Source organism: Leptonychotes weddellii, chromosome X, assembly GCF_054177405.1.
Source record: "Leptonychotes weddellii isolate Sample4059 chromosome X, ASM5417740v2, whole genome shotgun sequence".
Classification (NCBI taxonomy): domain Eukaryota; kingdom Metazoa; phylum Chordata; class Mammalia; order Carnivora; family Phocidae; genus Leptonychotes; species Leptonychotes weddellii.
Window position 1 is genome coordinate 26,625,408 of NC_138385.1, and position 18,430 is coordinate 26,643,837.

Consider the following 18,430-nt stretch of genomic DNA (forward strand, 5'->3'; position numbering starts at 1 on the left):
GGCCCATTTCATTCCATCAACAACCCCCATAGACCTTTCATTTGAAGAACAAGATGCTCACCCTTTAAGTTCTGAAAAGAGGAAGAATGTTTTTATATCCAAACAGCCCTCCTTAGACCAGGGCTGAGACCAATAACTAGCCTCCTGGCTGTCTGTAGCTTTAGCTTATGCTTCTGTGTGGGTTTGTTGATATGTATTCCAACTACTTCTGAACCCAGGCTTTCTTGTTCTGACTACACATGCACCAAGGCACTTTCTTGCTGCCAGTGTGTGGCCTTGTCAAATATTCAGGGATCTGTTCTTTTAGAAAGGGGTAATGGTCCCGGTCCACAAATACCCTATGCGTGTCTAGGTAAATGGGGTGAAAGGATTTGAGAGGACCCTTTAATGGGACACCCCTGCCGAAGCAGGATGCAGATTAGCGTCTCAGACCCAGCCCAGGTGAGACCTTCACATTTCCCCGTGGCTAGAGACCTCCAAATCATGGTTAGGCACTCCTACCTAGGAGAAAGGCTCAAGTTTTCTGGTGTCTTCTTTGTTGTGGAATGACAACAGATGTCCTCTATTTCCATGGTCTCTCAACTATCTCTCTTCTAATCCCAGAAATACCTTCGGGTTCCTTGGGCTAGGCTGGCTGAGCTGTCCTCGGGACTTTTTAGCTAAGCAGCTGTTGATAAGAATGTGATGGTGTAGTGAAGGCATCTAGGGAAGCTGCTCTGGGGATAAATTGTCCTCGGTGCCAGGATCAAGTTCTATCTAAAAAAGAAAATTTTAGGTGGCTTCATTGCACTCTGTGTCTACTACCAGGCCCTGGAATGTTGCTGCATGCCAATAGTAAATCTATCCCCCACAAAATAGGATGAGCTAGAATTATAAATAGCTTCTGAAGAGATTTATTAATTTACCTACAATGGTTTTATGACAAATTATTACAGGAAGCTAGAATTACTATGGCTGTATCTTTGAGCAGATTGAGGTAGTTGTCAGTGAGGACAATCATGTTCTTTACACTATTAGTGACAATATTTAGTTTAAATCAGCAAGACAATTTTTACATTCTTACACGATAATATTGTATCGTATTTTTACAAAAGAGAACTTTATGTGGTTATAACAAAAATATTAATGGAGGGGCACCTGGCTGGCTCAGTCGGTAGAGCATGGAACTCTTGATCTCGGGGTTGAGTCCAAGCCCCACATTTGGTGTAAAGCCTACTTAAAAATAAATATTAATGGAAACTTGTGTTTTTATATCACTTATAAGGTTTATTCATTCATTCATTTATTCTCCATAGGATTACAAAATTGAGTAAGACTTTATTTCCTCAAAGACCTTAGAGTTTAGAAAGGAGGACAAATATGCTAAAAAGTGATTGAAATGCAGTGTAGTGTTAGAGATATGTGGTGACAGTGGTTCTCAAGCTTGGATACACATCAGAATTACCTGGAGAGCTGGGAAAAATTCTGATGCCCAGATGGCACCAGAGGGATGGCCTTTGCCTGGAAAGAGAAGGAAACTCTGGGGCGCCTGGGTGGCTCAGTTGGTTAAGCGACTGCCTTCGGCTCAGGTCATGATCCCAGGGTCCTGGGATCGAGTCCCACATCGGGCTCCCGGCTCAGCAGGAAGCCTGCTTCTCCCTCTCCCACTCCCCCTGCTTGTGTTCCTGCTCTCGCTGTCTCTGTCTCTGTCAAATAAATTAAAAAAAAAAAAAAAAGAGAGAAGGAAACTCTGTAGCTGAATTTTGAAGGATGAATAGTTCACCAGGTTGAAAAGAAGAGGAAGGGCCTTATAGGCAGAAGAAATTATACTTGCAAAGGCACAGATGGGGGAACTGCAAGGCTGGAGACATCAGATCCTAGTATGCAAAAGAAGGGGCTATGAAAGATGTATTTGAGGGTGCCTGGGTGGCTCAGTCGGTTAAGTGTCTGCTTTTGGCTCAGGTCATGATCCCAAGGTCCTGGGATAAAGCCCCGCATCAGGCTCCCTGCTCAGTGGGGAGTCCGCTTCTTCCTCTACCCCTCCTTCAACTCGTGCTCACTCTCTCTCTTTCTCAAATAAATAAAAATAAAAATCTTAAAAAAAAAAAAAAAAAAAAGAAAGTTGTATTTGGAGAAGTAGGCAGGGGCCAGGTCTTTAAAGGCCCTAAAGAGATATGTACTTTATTATGTATGGAGCCACTGAAGGGTTTTAAGCAGGGGATTGCCATGCTCATGGTCAGCTTTTCAGTTTTATTTTATTTATTTTTTAAAAAGATTTTATTTTTTCAGGGAGAGAGAGCGAGCAGGGGGAGGGGCTGAGGGACAGGGAGAAAGAATCTCAAGCAGACTCCCCGCTTAGCGTGAGCCTGATGCTAGGCTCGATGTGGGGCTCGGTGGAGGGCTTGATGGGGGGCTCGATCCCAGAATCCTGAGATCATGACCTGAGCTGAAATCAAGAGTCAGATGCTTAACCAACTGAGCTCCCCAGGTGCCCCAGCTTTTCGGTTTTAAAAGCTTATTCTGGTGGAAGTTTTAAGGAAGGAGTAGATGACCCAAACTGTGTCAGAGAGACTTGTTAGGCGGTTATTACAGAAATCCAAGTGAGAAGTCCTGTGGGTCTAGACTAAGGCTGTGGCAGTGGGGATAAAGTAGAAGAAATGGTTGTGAGAAATACTTAGGAGGTAAAATTACCTTGGAGCACAGAGGGAGGGGATAAATGGAAAAAGGAGGCATGGGACTGCAGAGTTTCTCATTAGGGTGACTAGGAGAATAAAGACATCATTGACAGAAACAGAAGTCAGTGTGGGGAGGCACATGTTTGATTTCAGTGAGTAAATGTGAAGGGACGGATGAGCAAGAAGACATCGCCAGGACACACTTGAATGTACAGGACCGGACATTTGAAAAGTGGTTGATCCAAGCAATAGAAAGTTTAGATTTGTACTCATCCAAATGATAGGAATCAGGAGTAAACAGAGTCTCTGAAGTTTGAAAATTTTGTTTTTTTCACTTTTGCTTACCTTACCTGACAGCCCTCTAGTGACATCAAGCACATACTACATTTCATAAAAGTGCCTCACCTTAGTTACTTGTGATCATGAAATGGATATTCAGAACCCTGGCTTGGTCAAAATATTATTGTAGTAATATTCCAGTATTCATGTGTGGTGGCACATCTATGCAACAAGGGTCTTAGATGGAGCCTGAAGTTGTTGTTTATACTAATTCTGGGAGAGTCAAGAGGATTTGAAATTGAGCTACCAGGAATCTATTTATAGGAGAAATCAGGGAGTCCTCCATGGAAGAATTTATTCTACAGCTGTGGGTGTCACCTTCAGCTACACACCAGAATCACTTGGAGAGCTTAAAAAAAGTTCTGATGCCCACAATGCATCCCAGACCAATTAATCAGAATTAATTGGCCAGGCATTAATATTTATTAAACTTCCTCAGGTAATTCTTTGTACAGCCAAGATTGAGAAGCTGCTGCTCTAGAGGATGAGAACATACCCATACGCAGGGTTGAGTCAAGGATATTGGCTGAGGCTGCAGAAGAGGAGTGGTTCTGGGTGCTGCAAGGCTCTACCAATCAAATCGCCCCGGGTTCAGCTCTCGGGGGTGGGGGTGGGGTCCTACCTGTGGCCATACCTGAATTGCCATCCTTGAGACCTACATCCAAGGAGCTACAAAAGCGTCAGCGCTGGGGTGCCTGGCTGGCTCAGTCTGTGGAGCATTCAACTCTTGATCTCGGGGTTGTGAGTTCGAGCCCCCACGTTGGGTGTAGAGATTACCTAAAAATAAAATCTTAAAAAAAAAAAAAAAGAGTAAAAGCTAAAATACAGTGTCCTCCAAAACTCAGCAGGATTGTAAGAACATAAGGAGTTAAGGGCTCTGGCATTGGCAGAAATACTGACAGCAATGGTGATGGTGACTCCTTTAGCAACATTTTCTTGAGTGCCTGTAGTCTGTGCTAGGCGCTAGTCTAGGGGCTACGGATACAGCGGCAAACAGGATTGGCGAGGTCCTTTCTCTCTTGGATCATGGATTCTAGTCGTTTTGTTGGTGCAGAAGGACTAACAAAATGTCAGGTAGTGAGAAGTACTATGCAGGATATTAAATGGAGTGATATGATAAGAGAATGAGTGTCTGTTTGGAATGGTAGGTCAGGGAGGTGGCTGTCTGCAGAGGGGACCTTTAACGTGTGAGGGGCACCTGGGTGGCTCAGTCGGTTAAACGTCTGCCTTCGGCTTAGGTCATGATCCTAAGGTCTTGGGATCGAGCCCCGCGTCAGGCTCCCTGCTCACTGGGGAGCCTGCTCCTCCCTCTCCTCCCCACTCATGTGCTCTCTCTCGCTATCTCTGTCTCTCTCTCAGATAAATAAAGTAACATGTGAATGACAAGAAGGAGGGAGCCATATGAAATTCAGGGAGAAGAACATTGTAGACAAGGGCAATAGCAAATATAATGACCCAAAGGCAGGAGCAGCTTGGCACGTTTAAGGAACAGAAAGGAGGCTGTGTGGCTGGACTGGATTGATTGAGGAGAGTGGCATAAGATGAAGCTCTAGCAGTAGTCGCGAGCCAGATCATGTGCAGTCTAGTAAGTCATGGTGAAGTCTGAATTTTGTTTTGTTGTTGTTGTTGTTAAGTTTGAATTTTAATCTAAGCGTGATGGAGAGTCATTGAATGGTTTTGAGCAAGGAAATGATAAAACCTAATTTATATTTTAAAGGACCATTCTTACTACTATTGTGGGAAATGGATTGGATTGGAGAAAGAATGGAAATGGGGAGAACACTTAGTAGGGTATTTGCGATAGCACAAATAAGATATGGTAGTGGCTTGGGTTAGGATGTTAATAGTGGACTTGGAAAAAAGTTGGCGCATATATATATATATATACATATATATATATTTTAAAGATTTTATTTATTTATTTGAGAGAGAGAGAGAGAAAGAGGTTGAGAGAACCAGTGTAAGGAAGGGCAGAGGGAGAAGCAAACTCCCCACTGAGCCGGGAGCCTGATGTGAGGCTCGATCCCAGGACCCCGAGATCATGACCTGAGCCAAAGGCAGACGCTTAACCGACTGAGCCACCCAGGCGCCCGAATCCATACAACTTATAGATAAATGGGACATGGGGGCTTGGGAGAGGTATCAAGATGAAGGTGATGGTGACAACAACATTAGCAGTGTCGTTGTTGAGGACAGTAGCTCTTTCAGTAATGGTACCTTCAGTGTCTTTGACAACCAGCATCAGTGGCTTCAGCTCAGCATGAGCTCATGTGGCCTTCACGGGCCTTGTTAGCATACAAGGCACTCTTGGTCATGAAACGAACAGGAGACATCATTGCTGGAGAAAAATGGCAGGCACCACATAGCAGCAAAGCAGACTCATTTACGGAGCATATGTGAGATAGCCTCTGAGGCCATACTGCCAGAAATATCTGAGAAAAACTTAAGAAGGGTTATTTATAACTTCTGCAGAGCAGAGGAAGTGGCGTCAGAGATATGCCCTTTTGTGATTGTGATCGCATATTATCCATAAGCTGCTTTGACAAAACTAATCTGGATTACTCTTAAAAGAGGTCCCAGTTGGGGTGCCTGGGTGGCTCAGTTGGTTAAGCGTCTGCCTTTGATCTCAGGGTCCTGGGATCGAGCCCCGTGTCAGGCTCCCTGCTCCGTGGGGTGCCTGCTTCTCCCTTTCCCTGTGCCCCTCCCCTCGCTCATTCTCTCTCTCTCTCTAAATAAGTAAATAAAATCTTAAAAAAAAAGAAGTCCCAGTTGAAGCTATACTAAATTAAGCATTATCAAACATATTTTTTTTTAAAAATTTCCCTACCAACTATGCAAACATTGATATTTTATATTAAATTATACAAGAAATCTTCAGGTACATGCTTATGAAGATTCAAATAATACAGAAGTTAAATGTTGTATTTGTTAGTCTTCCCCCAGCTGTTGCCCAGTCACATTCCCCAACACGAGGTAACCATAAGAGTTTAGTGAGTTGCCTTCAAAATGTTCTATGCTTTTATATATATGTGTGTACATATGTATATGCTTTTTTGATATGCTTTTTAATACATATATAGTATATATTTTTATTGTATATTAGTGTATGTTTTTATATATTTATACATATATAAAAGCATATTGAAAAAACATATATATACACATATATAAAACATAGTAAAATATTTTGAGGGAAAAGCGTATAGAAAAAAGCATAAAAATAGCATATATATAACATTTATGTATGTTATTTATGTGTATAACACACAGATATAGGTTTTTTACTTTCATTTATTTTTTAAGATTTTATTTTTAAGGAAAAAATTAAAAATAAAAAAATAATAATAATAAAGGTTTTTATTTTTTTAAGATTTTTTAAAAAGATTTTATTTACTTATTTGAGAGAGAGAGAGAAAGAGCACAAGCAGGGGGAGTGGCAGGCAGAGGGAGAGAGGGAAAAGCAGACTCCCCACTGAGTGGAGAGCACGATGTGGAGCTCAATCCCTGGACCCAGAGATCGTGACCTGAGCCAAAGGCAGCTGCTTAATTGACTGACACACTCAGGCACCCCTATTTTTTTAAAGATTTTTTAAAAGATTTTATTTATTTATTTTAAAGATTTTATTTACTGAGAGAGAGAGCTCGCAAGTGCACAAGTGGGGGGGAGGGGCAGAGAGAAAGGGAGAAGCAGACCTCCTGCTGAGCAGGGAGCCAGACACTGGGCTCCAACCCAATTCCTTGGGATCATGACCTGAGCTGAAGGCAGATGCTTAACCGACTGAGCCACCCAGGCACCGCAATATGTTATTTATTTATTTGAGAGAGAGAGCACAAGTGGGAGGAAGAGCAGAGGGGGAGGGAGAAGCAGACTCCCCGCTGAGCAGGGAGCCAGACACGGGGCTCGATCCCAGGACCCTGGGATCATGACCTGAGCTGAAGGCAGATGCTTAACTGACTGAGTCACCCAGGCATCCAGGCTGCCCTATATTTTTTAAGCTCACCATTGTCAACCTCCAGCTCTTAAGGTCAAAATGTAACACTTACCTGGGTGGCTCAGTCGGTCAAGTGTCTGCCTGCGGCTCAGGTCATGATCTCAGGGTCCTGGGATCAAGCCCCACAAGGGACGGTCTCTGCTCAGGGAGAGCCTGCTTCTCCCTCTCCCTCTGCCTGCCACTCCTTCTGCTTTTGCGTGCACCCGCGCACTCTCTCTCTCTGTCAAATGGATAGATAAAATCTTTAAAAGCAAACAAAACAAAACAAAAGAAAAACAAACGTAACACTTCTGTGTGTGTGCACATTGGGAGAAGAGGGATGAGAATCTTCATCTGATGGGGCATCAGAGGTTATTTGAGATCTTGCCTGTTTGAAATGTTTTTAATTTACCGTGTCACTTGATTAATGGTTTGGCCACGTATAGAATTTTAGTTTGGATGTAGTTTTCCTTCAAGTTTTGAAGGCATTGCTCTATTGTGTTTCAGTTTCCAGTGTTACATGGAGAGGTGGTTCAGGTAAAGTCATTACAAGGTTTAGGTTATGGCAGAAGAAGTGGGCAGCTGAGGTAGCCTGGAGAAAAACATCGCTGGATGTGACCAGGTCAAGGAACTGATTGACTAGAGGCATTCAGTGATCATCCATGTGAATATCATGGTCGTGTGAATATCAAAGTCACCACGAATGACAGCAGTGGCTTTGGAGAGCGAGATGTCAGACTGATGGCAAAGTCATCGTGACTGAGGGCTAGATGACAGCAACAATGTGTGGGATGGGTGATTTTGAACGAGGAACGAACTGGAGATGGCCGTGAGGACAATGGGCAACAAGGAGAGCACTTTATGTCCAAGTCCAGTCATGTGACTTCTGTGGAAGAGAAACAGCCTCCGCTTGACAGGGCTTTGGGGAAAGCAGTGTGCTCAGGGAAGTGTGAGATTTTATTCATTCATTCATTCATTTATTAAGATTTATTTATTTATTTATTTATTTGACAGAGAGGGAGACACAGCGAGAGAGGGAACACAAGCAGGGGGAGTGGGAGAGGGAGAAGCAGGCTTTCTGCTGAGCAGGGAGCCCGATGTGGGGCTCGATCCCAGGACCCTGGGATCATGACCTGAGCCGAAGGCAGACGCTTAACGACTGAGCCACCCAGGCGCCCCAAGTGTGAGATTTTAGTGAGAACAACAAGGGGAAGGAAACATTTAGGGAAGAGGCTGAGGTTTAGCAAAGTTTAATGTTGATAATAATTGAGTTTCGGAGGACACAGTAGAAGAATTTGGGAGGGTAAGGAGAGTGAGAGCTTTGGTTATCTTAGAAGAGGAAGAGTGCAGTATGCGAATTAAGATATAAATTATGATAAACAAGAGGTTTGGATCGCTGTTGTGACTAAAGGAAATAGGACCCTTAAGGCACACTATGCAACTGCTGGATGAGTGGGTATACATACGAAAAATTGAAATAGATAACTTAATATATAATGAACATTTTGTTTGTGTTTTTTTAAAGATTATTTATTTTAGAAAAAGAGAGAGCAGCATGGGGGGTGGGGAAGGGCAGAGAGAGAGGGAGAGAGAAACTTTAGCAGACTCCATGCTGAGCGCGGAGCCCAACTTGGGGCTCGATCCCATGACCCCGAGATCAGGACCTGAGCTGCAGTCAGGAGTCGGATGTGACGCTTAACTGACTACGCCATCCAGCTGCCCCTATAATGAACATTTTAACAGAATTTATTGTAGGGCTTTAATAGTCAGTAATTTGCCTTCTGATAAGTTTGAAGCAATTTACAGTCACTCTCATTAATAGGGTTTAGGAGAGTCCATTTCTCCACACCTTTGTAAGTACCACTGGATATTAGCAAGCCCATGATTGTTGTTTTCTTTCTTTTCTTTTTCTTTCCTTTTTTTTTAGTTTTTATTTAAATTCCAGTTAGTTTACATGATTGTTTTCGTTTTTGCCAATGTGATGGTAAAAAGAAGAGGCCTCATTGTTTCTATTTGCATGTTTTCATTATTAGTGAGGCTGAACATTTAAAAATGCTTACCACAATACCCAGCACATAATACACTCTAAATAATGTTATTTACAAGTATCCCAAAGTGAATAATAATAAAATGAGTTTTCAAAGATGAAAAAAAAAATGCTTTATTGGATGGGTTGGCTCAGTGAGAGAAACATGTGACTCTTGATTCAGGGTCATGAGTTCGAGCCCCATGTTGGGTATAGAGATTACTTAAATAAAATTAAAAAAATGTCTTATTGGTGGGGTGCCTGGGTGGCTCAGTTAGTTAAGCAACTGACTTCAGCTCAAGTCATGATTTCAGAGTCCTGGAATTGAGCCCCACATCGGGCTCCTTGCTCAGTGCAGAGTCTGCTGGTCTCTCTCCCTCTATCCCCCCAACTCACACACGCATGCACCTGTTCTCTCTCACTCTTTCTTGCTCTCAAACAAATAAATAAAATCTTAAAAAAAATAATAATATTAAAAAAATGTCTTATTGGAAATTCCTACTTTTCATCTTTGAATTACCTGTTTGCCTATTTTTTCTTTGGATGGTTTCCTATTGATTTGAGGAAACTCTATTTTTTTTTTAAAGATTTTATTTATTTATTTGACAGAGAGAGACACAGCAAGAGAGGGAACACAAGCAGGGGGAGTGGGAGAGGGAGAAGCAGGCTTCCCACAGAGCAGGGAGCCAGACGCGGGGCTCGATCCCAGGACTCTGGGATTGAGCCCTGTGTCTGGCTCCCTGCTCAGTGGGGAGTCTACTTCCCCCTCTCCCTCTGCTGCTTTCCCTGCTTGTGTTTGTCCTCTCTCTCTCTCTCTCTTTCTCTCTCCCTCGCTGTCAAATAAATAAATAAATAAATAAATAAATAAAATCTTAAAAAAAATTTCTGGGATATGCTCTTCCAGGTGAATTCTACAATTAACTTTAGCATTTCCAAAAATTTCTTTAGGCTTCTTTTTTTGTTTTGTTTTAAGTAAACTCTATGCCCAGTGTGGGACTCAAACTCATGACCCCAAGATCAAGAGTTGCATGCTCTACTGACTGAGCCAGCCTGGCCCCCCTGTTTTTCCATTTTTTTTAAAAAAGATTTTATTCATTCATTTGAGAGAAGAATGAGAGAGAGCACAAGAGGGGGGAGCGGGAGAGGGAGAAGCAGACTCGCCGCTGAGCCGGGAGCCCGATGTGGGACTCGATCCCGGGACTCGAGGATCATGACCTGAGCTGAAGGCAGTCGCCCAACCAACTGAGCCACCCAGGCGCCCATCCTTTTTTTTTTTTTTTTTTTTTTAAGATTTTATTTATTTATTCGTCAGAGAGAGAGAGAACAGGAGCGGGGGAGTGGCAGGCAGAGGGAGAAGCAGGTTCCCCGTTGAGCAAGGAGCCTGATGGGTGGGACTCCATCCCAGGACTCTGGGATTGTGACCTGAGCTCATGAGCTGAGGGCAGACGCTTAACTGACTGAGCCCCCAGGCGTCCCTGTTTTTCCACTTTTAAAGATGTTTTTTTATGTGCTTCAAGTGACGTTTTATAGTTTTCTTGATATCGATTTTACACAGTTTTTCTAGGTATTTTATAGTTTTGCTTTTGTCATGAATATGTTTTTTTCATTGCGTTTTCAGTTAGTTATTATCATGATACTGAAAGCAATTGCTTTTGTGTATTCATGTTTTATCTTGACGCCTATAATTTTATTAGTTTTTATTTTATTTTATACCTTTTCAAGTTAGGCCATCATATTACCAGCAAATAAGTTGTCTCTTACTTTCCAATATTTAGCACTCAATTTTCTTCCTTCTTTTAATTTCTTTACTAAGATCAATACGGTGAAAGTGGATATTTTTTCTTGTCACTTAATCCTGATAGCTCCAATCATAGATGACTCTTTCATTGTATTTTTAAAATTTATTTTATTATTATTATTATTATTTTTAAATGAGCTCTAGGCTCAACATGGGGCTTGAACTCAAGACCCTGAGATCAAGGGTTGCATACTCTACTGAATGAGCCACCCAGGCGCCCCTCTCTTGCATTTTATTTTACTTGGTTTATTTTTTTATTTAAAAAATTTATTCATTTATTTTAGAGAGAAAGAAAGAGAGCGCAGAGGGGCAGGCAGAGGGAGAGAAGCAGACTCCCCGCTGAGCACAGAACCCAACATGTAGGGCTCGATCTCACAATGCTGAGATCATGACCTGAACCGAAATCAAGAGTCAGAGGCTTGGGGCGCCTGTGTGGCTCAGTCGGTTAAGCATTGGACTCCTAGTTTTGGCTCAGGTCATGATCTCCATGTCTGGACATCAAGTCCTGCGTTGAACCTAGAGTGGGGCTCTGCGCTCAATGGGGAGTCTGCTTCCCCTCTGCCCCTTCCCCACCCCCTGTCTCTGAAATAAATAAATCTTTAAAAAAAAAAAAGAAAGAATAGAATGGAAGCTTAAATGACTGAGCCACCCAGGCACCCTGCCTCTCTTGCATTTTAAATTAAGATTTAGGTTTTAAATGTTGGCTGGATATTTCCTGGAACCTTAAACTCAGCATGTCCAAAATTGAATGTAAAGTCCAATTTGCCTACACCTGCCCAAACCTATCCGTGGTACTCATTTCCTTACTCCTGTTATTTGGGTTCAAATGACTCAGTTGTTCTAGCCCTTCAGGTTCAAACCCTTAATCATCCTTGATTTTCTCCATACTTCTTTCTTCCCTGTCCCTACTTTTTTTTACCCCCTCTCACTACTTTTGTTTAAAAATTTCTCTTGATTTGGTCTTTACCAGTTGTTATAACACATATCTCCTCCTTTCTATTCTTACTGTTACCCCCCTTTCAATCTAATTTAACAGACTATTAATTAGGGTTCAATTTTTAGGTGTCTACACGGAGATACAAATGTAAATAAGATAAAGTTCCTGCTCTTGAGGAATTCACAAATAGTGGGTGATGGTTCTTAAATTTAACTGACTACAGTACCATGTAGTAGATGCTACAAGTCAGAGGAGTATGTGACTTTTGATCTCGAGGTCGTGGTTTCGAGCCCCGCATTGGGGTTAGAGATTACTTAAAAAAAGAGAACTATATGTATAAAGAACTACAGTAGTTCTGAGGAGGAAATGATTATTTCTGCTTTTTGCTGAGTCAGAAAGGTAGACATTTGAGCTGAACCCTGCAGGACAGATATAATTTGTTTAGGTAGAAAAGGAGAGGGAGAAAGGGCATTTCTGGTAGAGGAGACAGAATGAGTATATGTCTTATATATTTATTCAACAAACATTTATTGAGTGCTTACTCTTTGTCAAGGGTTGTTGACAACCTTGAGACACGTATGAACAGATAATCACAATAAGGCGTTATGTAAAATACAAATGCTTCTTTATCAGAACACTCTGTTCCCTCAATGAAGATGTCCTCTCGGCCAAATATTTGGGTAGAGAAGCTATATACGCACGATGCTAAAGAGTTTTAACCATATTTGAAAGGTTTCTCAAAATGTGTTTGTGACTGAGTTTGTAGCCGATTTTTCACCTTTCCCAAGGCATTTCTTCAGTTTTGTATTGGGGCAGGGAGATTGGTTTGGCAAGCAATTGAGAGGACACAGTCTATTTGTTAATTTAATAAATAAGCATTTATTGTAGGCCTATGTGTGCCACATAGTGTTAGACTTTGGGGATACACGGGGGTGAGACACGGTGTCTCCCTTTAGAGCAAACTACAATCACGTGGGCTCACTGGCGCACAAAAATATAATTATAATACAATGAGCAACAAACTGTGACAGGACTTTACATTCTATATTCTAGGAGGAGGTATGAGAGATGCTTGAGAAGGTACCAGGGAAGATTTCCTGGAGGGAATGGTATCTGAGCTGAGTGTTAAGGAACCTGTAGGAATTAGGCAGATGAAGGGGGTGGGGGGGGTGCTGAGGCATTCTTAAAGGCAAGAGCACCAGCGAGTCAGAGAGAAAAATACAAGTGGAGAACTATAAGCAGTTTGAGTTGCCAGAGCATGAAATACCAGGCAGAGAGTGGTGGGGAATTAGGGAAGTCAGAGGAGGCTGGATCATGGATGGCAAGTTAAAAATTTTGAATTTTATCCTGCACATGCAGGGGAACCACTGGGAAATTACATGGTCAGATGTGCATTTACAGCATCATGTTCATTGTGTTGAGGATAGATTTGAATGGAAAAATTAAAACAACAGCAGCAATGACCAATCCCTACCACCAGCAAGATAGGATTGGCTGGGAACCTAAAAGTACATGGTATTGAAGGGGTACAGGGTGAGACACCCCAGAAGGTGCCACTTTGGCATAAGGATTATTTTGAGTTAAAAGTGATCAAAACCCAGCTGATTCAGGAAAAGCTCTCTGCCTCCCTCTCAGATGCCTAAATTTACATTGGAAAGGAGAGCCTGTATCAGGAAGTGAGCTATTAACTGAGACTGCCCTTTACCTAAGGAACTTATCTGCATAATAGAGCAAACCTGGTTTTTCCAAATATTTCCTTTCACCTTCTTACAGTCCTCAGGGCCTTACCCCTGTCCTTAGCTCAGATAAGCTTCATGTTTTGCCTAAAATTGTTTTTGGAATTTCCAAGTGTTTGTGGACTCCCCCGTAGGTATGCCTATTAAATTTGATTTTTTCCTGTTACTTTGTCTCATGTCACTATGATTCTAAGTCGAGCTAGAAGAACCATAGGGCAAAGGAAGGTCTTACTCCCTGACAGTATCTTTTGGGAGTAGTTTAGTATGGGCTAGCATGGTGGATTGAGAGAGATCTGGTGCTAAATGGCAGAAGATGAAAATAAAATAGATTGTGGCCAAATTGTGAAGGTCATTGGTTGTCAAGCTAACCAAGGAATATAGTTGGTAGGCACCAAAGAATTTGAAATAAATTTGTATCATGACCAGATTTGTGTTTTAGGAAGATGATTCTGCTAACAGCAAGATGAATCATAGCTTTAAGGAGAGCTACATGATATTATCAATAGAGACAATTTTCTGGAACATTTGGAAATTAAGAATAAGTAGGGGAACTATGATATTGTGATTTATAAGAAATATAGGGGTGCCTGGCTTGCTCAGTCGGTGGAGCATATGACTCTTGATCTTGGGGTTGAAAGTTTAAGCCCCATGTTGGGTGTAGAGATTAGTTAAAAATAAAATTGTAAAAAAAAAAAAAGGAAACACATATTTGGTCATACAGATGACCAAAATATAATTCTCATAAATACTTGGTTTTTGTTCCGGGTTCCTGGCTTTACAGCTGTCAAAACCCTTGGAATTTCCTGAACATAAGGGTAATGGGAGCATCTTTTATTGTAATATTTGGTCTCTTTCCTCAGTTCCTGAAATCTTTTCAGAGCCATAAAGGTAAAATGGGTGTTTTGTTATTTGGAACAAGTCCCTTTCTACTACCACTAGGTTTATATTAAGGAGGTGAGTTTTGGAATGCACCTAGGATGGGGGCTGGTTGCCGGGGGAATCAACCTGGAATAGGAGATTGGAATTTTCAGTCCCACCCTCTGATTTCCAGGGAGAGGAGAGGAGCTGGAGGTTGAATCCATCACCAATGGCCAATGATTTAATTGGCCTATGTAATAATTACATAGTCATGCCTATGTAAAGAAGCCTCTATAAAAACCCAGAAGGACAGGGTTTAGAGAGCTTCTGGGGTCTTGAATTTGTGGAGAGCTGGGGAGAGCGGCACACGGGGAGTGCATGGAAGGCTCCCTGCCCTCTCCCCATACCTTGCCCTGTGCATCCATTCCATGTGGCCGTTTCTGAATTTAATTCCTTCATACTAAACCAATAATCTAGAAGTAATGGGTTTTGTAGAGGCTGCTTTTAGGCAACAGGCTTGAGCAATGGAATATAGAAAGGACCCACAGCCAAGTCCTGGCTGAATCCAGACAGGCCCATCAGGTGACCCACCTCAAAATATCCAGCCCGAACTGACCAATGGGCTACTTACAACCAGGCACAGTTGCCAGACAAGGGAAGATTGCATATGGCGCCATACCTCCTCCTCACCTTCCCACTTTAAATACAGCCCCCACCCACTTCCTTGTTGCAGACAGTTTTTCCTTTGCTGTCCTGCCTGTAGCTCCTTTCCGGTGTATTCAATAAACTTCTATCTCCTTTGTTCTGTTTTGGGTGAATTCTTTCACCGCCCTTGCCACAGGCTTCCACCTGATCGTTGCCGCACGTTTGGGGGCCCCCATCCCATCGGGAGAGATACCACAGGTTTCCTGAGTTCTGAGAGCTGCTCTATCAAATTAAAGGGACCGAAGGAGTGGGTCAGGGGAATTTCTGATTTATAGCTATCAGATATACAGGTAAGAACCTGGACTTGTAATTGGCATCCTGAGTTGGTGGGGCTTGTTCTATCCTGCTGGTCAGAAGCACAGATAACAACCTGTGCTCACTTCTGCTGTCTGAAGAGTGTGTGTGTGTGTGTGTGTGTGTGTGTGGTGCAGTCTTGTGGGACTGAACCCTTAACCTGGGAGACCTGATGTCATCTCCGGCTAGATAGTATCAGAATTGAGTTGAGTGGTAGGACACCCAGCTGATGTCCGGAGCATTGCCTGTTGGTGGTGTGGAGGAACATCCCCCACCCCCAACACACACATTAGAATTGGGAGCAGAATCCCAAATAGGAACCCTTTGGGCCTTCTGGGTCTGTCCTATACTTTCTGAATCATAGTAGTGTGATCAACTCTATTGTAATTATGCGTTTAATATCTTCTTACCTTCACTATCCCCTAAACTGTGAGGACTGCAACCATGATTGTTTGGTTCATCACTGCATCCTCACCCTCTCTCCTGGTATATGGCACATAAACAATGAGCAGGAAGTGTTTGTTGAATTAACGCGTTCTTGATCTGGGTACATGTTTCACAAGTGTGGGTACGTGGGAAGGTATTTGCGGAGGATATTTTTGCAGATAATGGAGAGTTACTTGTGGCAGGTGTACATCAGTTATGTATGGGCTACTCTCAGACCTATGGAAAGTCCTTAGGAAAGAGTATCTATCCTCCCATCCTTCTGTTTGCTTTCATCTCAACAAATGATGCCCTGGCTAGCTCTGTACCTCAGCCATGCATCGGTCTACTTAATATTCTTCTGCTTTCCCTATTGTATTGTAATTCCACATGATGCTAGGTAGATATAATTTTTTAGGCCAGGGGATCATTGGGGGTGGAGTGATCTCTGAGACTCCCTGGTATTCTGGCTTATGTGATAGGGCATCTGGTGAGTGGTCCTGCCTATATTGGATGGGAAACAAATATATCTACAAATACTGCCCTCCTTATTTGTCAAAACAGTTTTCTGATTTGCCTAGTTACTTGAGCCAATGGTGTTCTAACCTTAGGATCACAAGGACCTGAGGACTTTGAAGTAGTAGTAGGTCTACAGCTAAAACACTGGAGGGCGCCTGGGTGGCTCAGTTGGTTAAGCGACTGCCTTCGGCTCAGGTCATGATCCTGGAGTCCCGAGATCGAGTCCCACATCGGGCTCCCTGCTCAGTGGGGAGTCTGCTTCTCCCTCTGACCCTCCTCCCTCTCATGCTCTCTGTCTCTCATTCTCTCTCTCGCAAATAAATAAAATCTTAAAAAAAAATAAAAAAATAAATAAAAAGACTGGAATTCCTGTTTTCATACTATGTTCTTAATTTCAGCCAAAGCCAGATTCTTTAAGATGTAGGTACAAGAGTAAGGTAATACATTTTGGAGGAAACCTGTGATTAATGCATCTCTCCATAGAATTGGAGGTTGGTTTTATTATTTAAAAAAATTTTTTAAAGATTTATTTATTTGGCGGGGGTGGGGTGGGGAGAAAAGGAGAGAAGGATTGAGAGAGGAAGTGCGGGAAGGAGGGGCAGAAGGAGAGGTAGAGACAGAATCCCAAGCAGACTCCCCTCTGAGTGTGGAGCCTGATGCAGAGGCTCAATCTCACGACCCTGAGATCATGACCTGAGCCAAGATCAAGAGTCTGATGCTTAACCGAATGAGCCACCCAGGCGTCCCTTTGATTTTTTTTTAAAGTTTGTTTTTTAAGTGATCTCTACACCCAACATGGGGCTCAAACTCATGACCTCGAGATCAAGAGTGGCATGCTCTTCTGACTGAGCCAGTCAGGTACCCTGAATTGGAGTTTGTTTTTAATAACTTAGGAGCATGTTGGGGTATGGGAGGCAAGGGTAAAGGCAGAGGAAAACAAAGATTTCAGTTGCTGGCATGTGGTGACTGCAGCCAGGGATTAGGTAGAAGCTTTCCTTCTCAAGGTCTGCTAGTAAGGTTACTAGGGTGGTGATGGAAAACTGGGGGAACTCCAGTAATTGTTTGATGTCCTTAAGAGTTTAGGGGGTTTTCCACTCTCAAGATAATGATACTTTGTCCAGCATCCTGAAGATATCTCAGCCCTAAAGAACTTGTGCTTTATACCTCTAAGCCTTGTAAAAGAAACATTTCTGGGTTGGTTCAGGAATGATACATTGTGACAGCAGAAATACAGAGAGTTCTTCAAGATTTGTGAGACTCTGGCCAGGACATTGTGAGAAATCCCAGCAATTGGTCTTTGGAAAATGGTCAGGGCGGAGGGCATTATCAGATATTCTACCTCTCTAAGATACATCTGGAAGGTCACTTTGTATTTACCACATTCACTCAAGTCCAGGTGATCATGTGCCTTAGGAGATTGAACTTAGGTTAGACGTAGATGCCTCAGAGTGGGTATCATGTCAGAAAATAAGTTTATGGTGGTCACTTACAGTTAATACATTGAAGGCACAGTGCCCTGGAAAATCAAGAGCACTATATTTTTCTTCTTTACAAAGAGCACCAAGACATTATGACAACTTGTTAATCATTTGATGAAACAAAGAGCCTTACCTTACATCTTGCACCAAAATATACACTTAAATGAAAACAGTAGAACACAAGAGTACAGAATGAAATGTAGATATGTATTCATATAATCAGTGTGTAGAGGCCCTTCTAAACACAAAGAAAATGTAAAAGGAAAAAAATGATAGATTTGACGTCATAAAATTTTTAAAAATTTTGAAAAGCAAAACATACCATAAATAAAATTGAAAGACAAATGGCAAACTTGTTAATATTTTTATATATAAGTGTTAGCGAACCAACATAAGTTTGCTCCTTGGTGAGTCCAATGGCACCAGGTTGAGTCGTCCCACAGAGGAAACCTTATTTGCAGCAAATGAGATCATGGGGAATGGCTTCCAAAGCCCTGACTTCCTGAGAGAGGGTGAATGGGTTCCTTTTGTTTAGTGTTAGGAGGAATATTTAGATAGGGAAGCCTTGTCATCCTGTGTAGAGGCCGGCAGAAAGTCACACATGCACCTTAAGGAAACATGCTTATATATACATTGTATGTTATGGAAATGAGGCTGAGGCTCCTCCTTGGGCAGAGATTTTAGTATTATAA

General features: G+C 42.3%; 1 long non-coding RNA gene across 1 annotated transcript in view; it reads left to right on the forward strand.

Annotated features, from left to right (window-relative positions):
- LOC145717795 (uncharacterized) overlaps positions 1-18,430 on the forward strand; it is a 64,585-nt gene that overhangs the window by 13,038 nt on the left and 33,117 nt on the right. Inside the window, exon 2 of the long non-coding RNA XR_014141220.1 lies at positions 15,161-15,314. This is a non-coding gene — a long non-coding RNA (uncharacterized LOC145717795). The remainder of the gene's footprint in view (positions 1-15,160; positions 15,315-18,430) is intronic.